The sequence below is a fragment of the Myotis lucifugus genome, unplaced genomic scaffold (genome assembly GCF_000147115.1).
Source record: "Myotis lucifugus unplaced genomic scaffold, Myoluc2.0 scaffold_223, whole genome shotgun sequence".
Lineage (NCBI taxonomy): Eukaryota > Metazoa > Chordata > Mammalia > Chiroptera > Vespertilionidae > Myotis > Myotis lucifugus.
In genome coordinates, this window is record NW_005871271.1 from 1,972,941 (window position 1) to 1,984,825 (window position 11,885).

The 11,885-nt window shown below is 43.0% G+C and overlaps 1 pseudogene; it reads left to right on the forward strand.

Moving 5' to 3' along the window:
• Positions 1–3,161, forward strand: part of LOC102425056 — a 50,120-nt pseudogene extending 46,959 nt beyond the window's left edge.
• The last annotated feature ends 8,724 nt before the right edge of the window (positions 3,162–11,885 follow it).

Sequence of the window (11,885 nt, forward strand, 5' to 3'; positions counted from 1 at the left end):
ATGGAAACGCAAATACTTACTGAGGCCAGGTGGGTAACTGGGAGGATGAGTGAAGCAATTTGGACATAGAATGTGGCAGATGGCAAAGCCCATGCCTGCTCTAAAAGGGGCACAAGTCTCTGCTCCTGAAAACGGTTGCCACATGGAAATGTGGGTCAGCCTTGCCATATCTTCCTCTAAAAAACAAAAGTTGGTAAATTGGACTTTTATATGAAATCTCCTGAATTGGAAATGTTGGCAACCAATCCAAATTTCTACAAACTTTATGCTCACCCACTTTGTGACTTCTTGGGTAGATTAATAACTGAACATCTTATTAATAAGAAAATGGTCTTAGAAAGGTAAACAAGATGTCCAAGTTTACTCCACTAGATTTAGTGTCTTCTAAACTGGGATTGACATTCAGGTCTCTAATATCACTGTACATTCCTCTCTTTTGGAGACTCTTCAACAGTTTGTTAACTTTCTCAGAATCACTTTGACTTGGGTCTAGATTTGCTGCCTTTAATGAAATAATGGAAGCTGGTTCTCCTGAAATGCCACCTCTTTCATCAAGCCTGCTCCAACTAAGTGGTGCCCTTAATGGTACTCATGAACCATTTGCCTTATTTTTCTTTGTTCCTTGCTAGGTTCCATGGTTCATTTGCTTGTATAATCCATAATGTTACACCTGAGATAAACTGGGACATGGGCAAATTCCCATTTTGTTAATAACAATTGCAAATATACAAATCAGCATTCTGTGATCTCCTTGAGGCTAGGAATTTTGCCTTAAACATGTTTGTATTCTTCAATACTTGGCTCATAGAAGGTGCTCAATGAATGTTGAATGAATGACCATTATTAATGACTTAAGTAAGATGAAGTATTAGCACATAATATTAATGGTAGCTAGGACAAATCTAATAGTAATGAAAATATTTGGCATTTGCTTACAGGAGCTAACCATTCTAAACAGCACAGGAGCTCTTAGTTTAAAGAAGTTATTATTCAGTTGTTTATAGAACATAATTAGAACCGTAATTATGAATATCATTAATCACTCTTCTCTGTGCAACATTAACTTCTTTAATCAGTTCTTCAGCTATGTTATGTGTCCTGCATTCTTAAATTTATTATTATTTAGTATGTCTCTATATATCCTTTTGGCCACATAATTTCATTTTTTTAAATCTTTGAATTTAAATTCATCAGAGAGTTATCTATTAAGTTTTTTGTTTCCTGCTCATATGCTAGAGAGATAGAATTTTTTGATAAATGTATAGTCAAAAGAAAGTTAAAAAAACCAAGGCAATGAAGCAAGAGTCCAATCTCCTAAAGTATGGTCTTTGCTGGCAATGCACCTGAGGCCCGAGTACCCTCTCCGATTACTTCTGTTGCAGTTGTAATGGCTTTCTATTTTGTTATGGCTTCTTTTTGAATGATTCTTAATCTTCTGGACACAACAAGGGGTTGCCTTTAAAGTGGTGGAATAAAGAAGCTTCTGCTATCCAGGTCAGTGCTAATTAATGGATGATGGTGTGTAGGTTTCTGGGGAACATAAGTAGTGCAAGAGTGGATTTGCTTGCGATGTTCCCTTGTGAGCTCTATAAGGTAAGTACAAAGATGACTGAGATTAATTAAATATAAATGCTGAATACCCCATTTCCCTCTATGTGTATTTTCTCTGAATGTTTCTATCAATGCCTTTCTTTCTGAATGTGAAATGCTTATTCCATCCTAAGGATTACAAAGTGAACATGTTCTTTGTTCTTTGGGTCTGTTCTTGCACCACAACAGTGGCTAAATGGCGACAAGACTTTTTTTGTGTGTATTGTTATAATTGTTCTTATTTGATAATCATGGCAAAAAAACTGTAATTTTTAAAAAAATGCTAAGTGCAATTAAAAAGTTATTTTCTTGTCTTTACTTCAAATGCCACAGATAAGAAGAGTGTTTTAAAACAACATCAAACTATTTTAAATTTATAGCTTTCCAGACATGGCAAGTGGGAGGATGGAGATTAATTTGGCTTATTATGAGAAACTTTAAGTTTTATATCTATCATCTATCTATCTATCTATCTATCTATCTATCTATCTAGATATAGATTATAGTCAGGTGGACATATGCATTGCAAGGAACATCTAGTTTGAGTAACCAAAGACTAGATCACAAACAGGTGGAGGCTCCTCAGGTTAGCATATTATCATTTAAGCAACTATCATCCCAGAGGTTCTTGACTGTTTAGCTATATCACATGTGTTAATATACCATGTTGAGGCCCACATACAGATGTGCACAAAGGTGTGCATGGGTCACAGGTAATCAAGGCTCAGACACCCCAATACCATGCTGTCATTCCTCACCCCTGTTCCTCAGAGTTAGGAGGCAGTTCTCGGTTTATACACACATCCTACACAAAAAAATGAATAGAATGGATCACAGTCACTGCTAATAGTTTAGATACATGCTTCTTTCTCAGGTACCATTGGTAGGTAAAACCTTTCCCATTTTAAAACGAGTTCCAAATAAATTAGTTTAGCAAATGTTCACTGGGCACTTGCTAGGTGCCAGAGTTGGTGATGCCACTGGGGATACTATGGTAGTAGACAGTTTTCCTTTAATTTATAAGTGAGATCAAGCCTGTATTTTTAACTACGAGAAAAAAAATATTCCCCAAACTTATAGACTTAGAATTTTGGTAACTTTAACCTATCAGATTAGTGGGGATAAAGTAGAGTTTCTTAACGTCACCCAAACATAACTGAAGGTACTCCCCCCCCAAACAGGATCACTGTTATGAGGAGTTAGTCAAGTATGTGTATTGCAGGAGAGAATAGTAGGTAGGATTGTATCAGCATCTCAGGGCTTGTGTAATTTGAGAAAGCCCTTCAGGTAATTTTAATACCCTTTACTAATTTCTTCTTTGCTAGAGTCTATAGATGTTATTGTTCCTGCATACGCATGTATTCGTGGTGTTATATAATCGCTGTTACAGAACTCTGAATCACTCTGGTGAAATAATGGTGGCAATGAGTTTGTGTGACCTGGTGCGACAGGAGGATGCCGACATGAAGACAGAATGTGGGAAAGTGGGAGTTGATGACGATCGGGAAGATTTGGTCATTAATGATAAAATCCAGGTGTCAGACACAACCAGAGACAAACCTGGAGTCTAAGTTAGTTCTGCTTATGAACTTGTGACAAGGGAGAGCGCTCTAAGGAGCCCACAGAGGGCCTCACCAAACAGAAGAGACAGGGTTATTGTAGGGTGTGCAGGAATGGTGGAGTTTAGGTAAGACTTGAATGAAACAGGGTTGTGATTAGACTCAAAGCAGAGCAAGGCTGTCAATAATATTTTATTAACATTTAGTGATATTACTGACATCAGGTCAGGCTGGAAGGCAGATGCAGAGTCTCATTTCTGTGGAAACTATAAAATTAAGAGAAATTTAGAATGCTGTATTCCCAAATTTTATCTGAAAGTTTGTACCTGGGCTGGAAATAAAGGCTGCTTTCCTGGGTCAAAGCCACCTACAGTTTCCCATCATCCAGGCAAGAGTGGGTGTTCCATTCTCATTGATACTCAAACAGCTAAGTTTTCTACAGCCTATGATTTTAGATAACAAGTTTTCTTAGCCTTATGTCCTTGGTGTCAATTAACAAAAGCAGTTTTTATAGATCCACATTAGTATGACAAGATATAAAAGTAAAGTTTTGACTGAGGCATCAAAGACAATAGATGTGAAATTCTAAAGTAATTGCCAGAGCAGGAAGCAAATCTCAAAGGTAATATCTTAGCCCCTTGCTGTCTCTTAAAACCCCCTCACTCTAAAACAGACTTATGGTTGCCAAAGGGGACTGGTTGGAGGACTGGATGAAAAAGGTAAAGGGACTGAGAAGTACAGATTGGTAACTACAAAATAGTCATGGGGATGTAAAGATACAGCATAGGAAATATAGTCAATAATCCTATATAATAAAGAAGTACTATGCAAATTAACCCTCACACCCTCTTAAGATGTCTGCCTATGACCAGGCCGGCAGGAGGGTTAGTGAGGGACGACCAAACGACTGAACAAGCAGGCTGTGTGGGGCGACCAGGCTGGCGGGGGGACCATGAGGGATGACCAGGCTGGCAGGGGGGGCAGTTAGGGGTGACCAGGCCAGTGGGGGGGCAGTAAGAGGCGACCAGGCCGGTGGGGGGGTGCAGTTGGGGATGACCAGGCCGGCAGGGGGGCAGTTGGGGGCGATTAGGCTGGGGGGGGCAGTTAGGAGCGACCAGGCCAGCAAGGAGGGGGCAGTTGGGGGCGATCTGGCTGGCAGCAGGGGGCAGTGAGGGGCGATCAGGATGGCAGGAGGGGCAGTTAGAGGTGATCAGGCCAGCAAGGGAGGCAGTTAGGGGCGATCAGGCCGGCGGGGGGGAGGGGGCAGTTGGGGTGACCAGGCAGGCAGGTAGGTGAGTGATTAGGAGCCAGTGGTCCAGGATTGTGAGAGGGATGTCCAACTGCTAGGGATCGGGCCTAAACCGGCAGTCGGAAATCCCCCAAGGAGTCCCGGATTGGAGAGGGTGCAGGCTGGGCTGAGGGGACTCTCCCATGCATGAATTTTGTGCACCAGGCCTCTAGTGTTATATAATAATAAAGGCCTAATATGCAAATTGCAAATTGACCGAACAGCAGAACGACCAGTGGAACTATGATGTGCACTGACCACCAGGGGGCAAATGCTTAATGCAGGATCTGGCCACAGCCTGCAGGCCCCAGGCCAACCAAGGTGGGTGCCAGTGGGGGGCCCCCTGATCACACTGCTGGTTGCCCCACAGATCGGCCCTGATCACTGGCCAGGCTTAGGGACCCTACCCATGCACGAATTTCATGCATCGGGCCTCTAGGATTATAATAACTATGTATGGTGCCAGTTGAGTACTGGAACTATTAGGGAGGAAAGTTTGTAAACCACTATGCTGTACACCTAAAATTGATACAAAATAATAGTGATGTAAATTGTAATTGAAAAAAACACACACACACAAAAACCTCACTCAGCCCTGGCCGGGTAGTACAGTTGGTTAGAGTATTGTCCCAATATGCCAAGGTGTGGGTTCCATCCCTGGAAAGGGCACATACAAGAATCAACCAATGAATGCATAAACAAGTGAAACAACAAAAACTGATGTTTCTCTCTCTTTCTCTCTCAAATCAATAAATAAAACTTTTTAAAAAACCCTCACTCAAAATAGGATCATAAAGGGGCATCAGAAGTGGAGTTTGGGAAAGGATCTGTGAAGAGGGTTCTTAAGGAAAGCAATACTGAGTCCCACCGAACCACTCATCCAAGATCTTTTGTAATCTCACTAGAGAGGGGTTGTCAAGAGGACCATGAGGGCAACTTAATTGGTATTCTCTGGTATTTGGAGGGTCTGACTTTTACCCGAGATATTCAAAGTTGAGAGGCTGAAGGTATTGGCTTAAAGCAGCAGTTCAGAGAGAGAGAGAGGGCAGGGGAGAGGGAGAGAGAATACTCAAGACTTATGTGCTCTGGGAGCCAGTTGCACTTCCACTGCTTATGGGATTAAAGTATGTACCAGTGTTTCCTGAAGACCAGATGAGAGCCATTTGTGAGAGACAGCTGTATTGGAGATGATTAAATCCTGCTCAAGAGGAACACCTGGAGAGGCTGAGGGCCCACTCCCACCTCCCCCTCAACAGGAGAATCTGCACAGAGTGGCCTTCAGGGAACCAGAAACCAAGAGTGGCAGTGGCAGCCAGGCCAAATTTCCTTGCCCAGGTGAGATGTTGCACTTTCAGGCCTCTAAGAGGAAAGCACCTACGGGAGAAATGTAAACTTTAGTTATTGACCAGGCCCAACAAAAACCCTCCTGGCAGAGTACCAGTTGCACATAACTTGCCATCCTCAGATTTTCCCCATACCCTTTGTTATGAATTGGAGGAGGGTCTGAGGGAATAGAAAGAAGACTCCCTTTCCCCTTTCTGGGAGAACACAGCCTGCCTGCATTGGACCCTAGCTAGGGAAGTGGAGGGAAGGCTTATCGTTGAATGAAGCTTGAAGTGTTGATCATTGGCATTCACATTAAAATTTCTGAATTTAAAACTGTATTTTGTGGTTTAAACCAATCAAAGAACCACCAGAAAAGTTATGGGACCACTCAAATTTTCATCCAGGCCCATGGGCAGATCTCCCACTGAATACATATTTAAGGTGCAGTGAATACATTTTTAAGGTGCAAAGGTGGCCTTCTGCTTCCATCATCCCCTTTGTCCTGCTTGTTCTACATGCTGGTCCCATAGGAGACAAGAGCACTGTTTCTGACGTTCAACAACTTGGCATGTGCTTTTGCTCTTTAAATAAACTTAGGTCAAGAGGTACACTTCGACAGGGACATCAGGAATTAGTAGAAGATGTAAATGGGAATGGCAACTTGAAACTGGAAAAGTAGGGTACTTGTCATTTGGAAGCCAACTGAGGTAGAGATATTTTAAGAAAGGCAGTAATCAACATCAAAGGTTTTGGCCTTGGTCTCTGGGCATCCAATTTAGTGAGAAAAGACAGGCAAAGACCTTTGCTGAATAGAAAACAGGGCCCCATTGATTGACCATTGAAAACAGTGGGTTAAAGGGTTTACTTTAAAAAGGAAAAAAAAAGAGATAAAAATATAAATAATAAAATGGCAATAAATACATACCTATCAACAAATACATATCTATCAACAATTGAATCTAAAAAACAAACTAAAGGGACAAACAGAACAGAAACAAACTCATAGATACAGAGAACATTTGGACAGTTGCCAGATGGGAGGGACATTGGGGATAAAAAGGTGAAGGGATTAAGAAGTACAAACTGGTAGTTACAGAATAGTCATGGGGATATAAAGCACAGCATAGGGAATAGAGTAATATTGTAATAACTATGTATGGTGTCAGACCGGTACAAGACGTATTGGGATGATCACTTAGTAAGTTATATAATTTCTAATCACTAGTTTGTACACCTGAAACTAATATAATATTGTATGTCAACTATAATTGAAAAATAAAAAATTATTTAAAGTGAAAATAAATAAGATTAACTACCCTTAAAAAACAAACAAATGAGCAAAACTCCTCACAAAAACACAAAGGACATAATAATCCCTATCTGCTAATCTGCCCAGCGCCTATTCTCTGGGAAATCTCTGTTCAAATCAACATCCTCCAAAGACATGTTGATGACCTCTCTCCCAATCACTTCCCTGATCATAAGTGATGGGGTGGAGGGAAGGGGAGACCAATAAATACTATTGGCTGGACCAATAATATTCTTTCTCTATAGAGTATGAGATTCAATCAATGGGGTTGATTCAATCTCTGTTGTGTGTGTGTGTGTGGGGGGGGAGTTCAATCTGACTCATGGACTTAGAGCTGGGAAAATTGTTTTCCAGAGAAAAGTAGAGCAGAACTGTAGATAGAGGCAGGTTTGAAGATAGAGAAAACTTCAGCTGAGACCCTTATGGCTTTTCCAGTCCTGGCTGCTGGCCTTCCTGAGGACTGACTTCCTTTTGCCCTTGGATTCTATAGACTTCAATCAAGAGATGAAGTATAGCAAAGTTAGTAAGGATTTTTTGGCCAGAGCAAAAATATACTTAGGACAGAGAAACCAGGAAGGGCATAGACGAAATAACAGGAGAGCCTGGGCTGGGCTGCTTTGGCTCACTGAGAAGTCAGAGAAAAGGGGACTTGGACACAGGCTCAGGGGGTTAGCCTGGGGTGAGCTGCCGCTGCTCATTGCTCCCTTGGTTGCAAGTCTCTGGAGTCCCTAAGGCTTAGAGGGAAGACGCGGGGAAGGGAATGGTGTGAACGTGCTCTCCTGGGGGACAGTGTGATCTGGGTCCTCATTCTGAGTGTATTCCTCTCTCTCTTGCTGATGGAAATCCTAGGGGAGGTCTTAGGTCAGGGTCTCAACAGAATATTCATCAGCTTTCCAAGTGTGCTCTTTCAGGGTCTTGGTCTCTACTGATTGGTCCGTGCCAGGGCAGGGGGTCATTAGTCAATGTGGCTGGTCCTGAGGCAGCCACTGTGTCGCTTGTCTGTTTTTGCTGCTTTTCTGGGCTGGAGCTGAAATACAACTGAGGTCTAGATGTTATCTTTAGGGAGGAAAAGTGATATACTAGGGGAGGACAGGTTACCCTGGGAGCCAGGTCCTTGTTTTCCAGTTTTGCCCCTTGCTAGGCATCCGGGGCTTTCTGCCCTGGTGAGTTTCTGTACCTGGTCCATTGTCCTTGCTCTGCTCATGTCTGTCTAACACTGATAACACCTCTGTATTTATAATTAGCTTCTGAACTCTATTATTGGGGTGCAGAGATTACTTTCCAGTGGCTTTGAAGCACTGTGCCATATATTTTAAAGATTACATTTTAACTTACTTTTAAAAATTTATTTAGTTGCTGCTTCTTTTGATTCACCTGCCACTGTTAGCTGGATACTCTGACATTTCCCAGCATTCTCTCTGATGGGCCCTCCATAGTGGGGCTGGATCTCTTTCCTTATAAGCCTGTTAATGGTGTAAGTTCAACTTACCTTGTCTTGTTTTATTTTTTATTTATTGATTTTAGAGAGGAAGGGAGAGAGAGAAAAAACATCTATTTGTTGTTTAATTTATTTGTGCATTCTTTTGTTGCTGTTGTTGTAACTCTTTTTTTAAAAGGTTTTTTAAAAATATTTTTGATTTCAGAGAGGAGGGGAGAGAGATAGATAGAAACATCAATGATGGAGAGAATCACTGATCAGCTGCCTCCTGCATGCCCCGCTACTGGGGCGGGGGGCGGGGGGGATCTAGCCTGCAACTTGGGCATGTACCCTTGGCCAGAATCGAACCTGGGACCCTTCAGTCCACAGGCTGACACTCTATCCACTGAGCCAAAACGGCTAGGGCTGTTGTAACTCTTTTAATACAAACCAATAAACAAATATTTTACCACCTATTCACTAAATTCTATTAATAATAAAAAGAAAGCAAACAAATTCCATTTTAAGTTATTGTTCATTGCTAAAACATTTATAATCTACATCAAAATATGCAGAAAACAATAGAAAAGAGTATAAAAACACTTGAGTCCCCACAAAGTTCTTTTATTAAATCTTAATGTTTTCCTCAGTTCTTAATCTTTTTGTTTTGTTTTGAATCTTTATTGTTGAGAGTATTACAGATGTTCTCCCCCCATTCCTCCTATTGCCCCCCTCCACTTGGTTCCTGTCCACCCCAGGCCTTTACCACACTATTGTCTATGTCCCTGGGCAATGCATATATGCATATAAATTCTTTGGTTAATCTCTTCCTGCCCCCCTTTCTTGTATGGTCCTGACTGGGGATTGAACCTGAAACCCTTAGTGTATGGGATAAAGCTCTAACCAACTGAGCTAGCTGGCCAAGGCTCCCCCCCCCACCCCCCACCCCCCACCCCATACTTAAACATAATTAGATCTCAACACTAAATCACTTGCTCAGAGTACTCTGGAACCATTTTCAGACTATTGTTTAGGACAGTGATGGCAAAACTTTTGAGCTCGGCATGTCAGCATTTTGAAAAACCCTAACTTAACTCTGGTGCCATGTCACATATAGAAATTTTTTGATATTAGACTTATATTTTTGATATTTATTTTATATATTTAAATGCCATTTAACAAAGAAAAATCAATCAAAAAAATGAGTTCGCGTGTCACCTCTGACACGCGTGTCATAGGTTCACCATCACTGGTTAAGGAGTACATGCATTATAAGGGTTCTATAAAATATTTGTTAAGTAATTAGGTTATTGTCCTTATTCTCAGCACAGAGAAAAGAGGATTTGTCCTAGTCTTTGTATCAGGTTTCTTGTCTTTACTTCTTTACAAGTTCATATTTACCTAAACATTCCTTTCCTTCCTTAGGTTTGTTTGTCAACCTCCAATTTTTTTTTTTACAACTATTTAATGTATAGAGTTTTTGGGGAAAGTGCTTCATTTCAAATAGTATATTTCAGAACCTCATGGGAATGACAAGAACAAATAGAATAGTAAGACAGCCAGACATAGTTAAGTGAGTGTGGTCCCCAGGTAAGATATGGTGACTTGGGGTTTGGCTGATGTGGTCTGAAGCTCAGATTACTTAACTATGGGTCATTGATAATCATCTCAACTCCCTCCTCTTCCCCCTTGCTTTCAATTTTCAAAGTCTGAGTCACATCTTGAAGCTCTGTCACATTTCTTTCTTATAATTCCCTGCATTAGCTAAGTTTTCCAATTTATATCTTCTGAATTAATTTCCGTTGTCTACTTTTAAAAAATTGTTTTTATTGATTTCAGAGAGAGGAAGGGAGAGGGTCAGGGAGAGAGAGAGATAGAAATATCATTGATGAATCATCCATGGGCTGCCTCCTGCACACCCCTTACTGGGGCACTGACAGGGAATCTAACTATGACTTAACCGAACCAGCAGGACTGTTGTCTACTTTTTTTTGATTAAAGCTTTATTCATTTGCTATTTTGGACTCTAAATTCTTCCTGTCAGGGAGGATCTGTTTACCGTGTAGTGCATTATACACTATATGTTGGCTAAATGGTAGTTACTCAGGAAACAGTAGGGGGCACCTCAGTCATATTTGTAAAATTCTTTAAGAGAGCTGAAGGAAGGGGGCTGATATCAATACATATTTTTTTGATGGCACTCAGCTGTTGCATATATTATTGTATTTTCTTGTATTGTGGAGGAATTAGTTCCCCGGAAATCCTCAAAAGTTTGCCTTTACCATTCTCTGCACCTTACTCATTTTTTTAAAAAAAATTATAAAAGTAATACATGCTTCATATGGAACACCGAAAGACAATAAAGACACGCATAATCTTACCAGGTGAAAATATTTTATGCCTTTTCTTTGCATATAATTTCCCTCTGAATCTCATTAGCGTTTAAAAAATGCCCATGAGACTTCTCAATGACCAAGTGATACTAAAGATTAGATGTTATTCACCAAGTTCATACGCAAATCAAAGAATCGCTGTCGGGTAAGGAAGTTCCTATCTGACAAAGGAACCTGGGTGCCCAGGATTCTGTGCAGGTAGGTTACTGGTCCATTAACCACAGCCTGTTCTGCAGCCACCTGGGAATTAAGCGGGTGGAGGCGGAGCTTCCGATGATTGAAAGCAGGGGCCACAGAGCTGTCACCAATCAGGGCTCCGCTTTGTTTTCCCTTACCGACTATTCAGAGAGCTCTTCTGGCGAGGCTGTTTTCAAGTCTGAGACGCCTGCTCCTAATGCAGCCTATCAGCAGGGCGTCATACAAAGCGTCCGCGGCGCCCCGCCCCCTCCGCCATAGGCCGCCCCTCCCCTCCGCCGTGGCCCCGCCCCTCCCCTCGCCGTGGCCCCGCCCCGCGGAGGGAGGGGTGAGTGGCTACTCGCAGGGCTGGAGTGGGGGCCCGGCTCGTGCTGGGATCCGGCTTTCCGCGCCCGCCGGCTTCTGTTTGTCCTCTGCAGCGGCGCTGTTGCTGTCTGTCTCGCCGCCTCGGAGCCCGGGGCTGCAGGGGCCAGAAGCGAGCACGCCTCCCGCGGCCACGGCAGCCCAGAGCAGGTAATGGGGCGCCGGGGCTGCAGTGCCGATGGGAGCGCCCGGCCGGGTGCGGGCGGTGGGATCTGCTCCCCCAGCTGCTCCGGCCGGAGGCGGCGGCGGGGACCAACCGCCCGAAGCCACCCGCCCGCCTCCGGGCTCCTCCGCCCGCAGCCCGCCGGTACCTTGCGGAGAGGAGAGGTGGGGGCGGGCCCGGGAGAGCGGGGGGACCTGTGGGTGTGGGGCCTCGGCTGCTGCGGGCGGGACCCCTTGGGGACCTCGCGGGACTCCCGGCGAGGCGGCTGGGCCCAACGGAGGA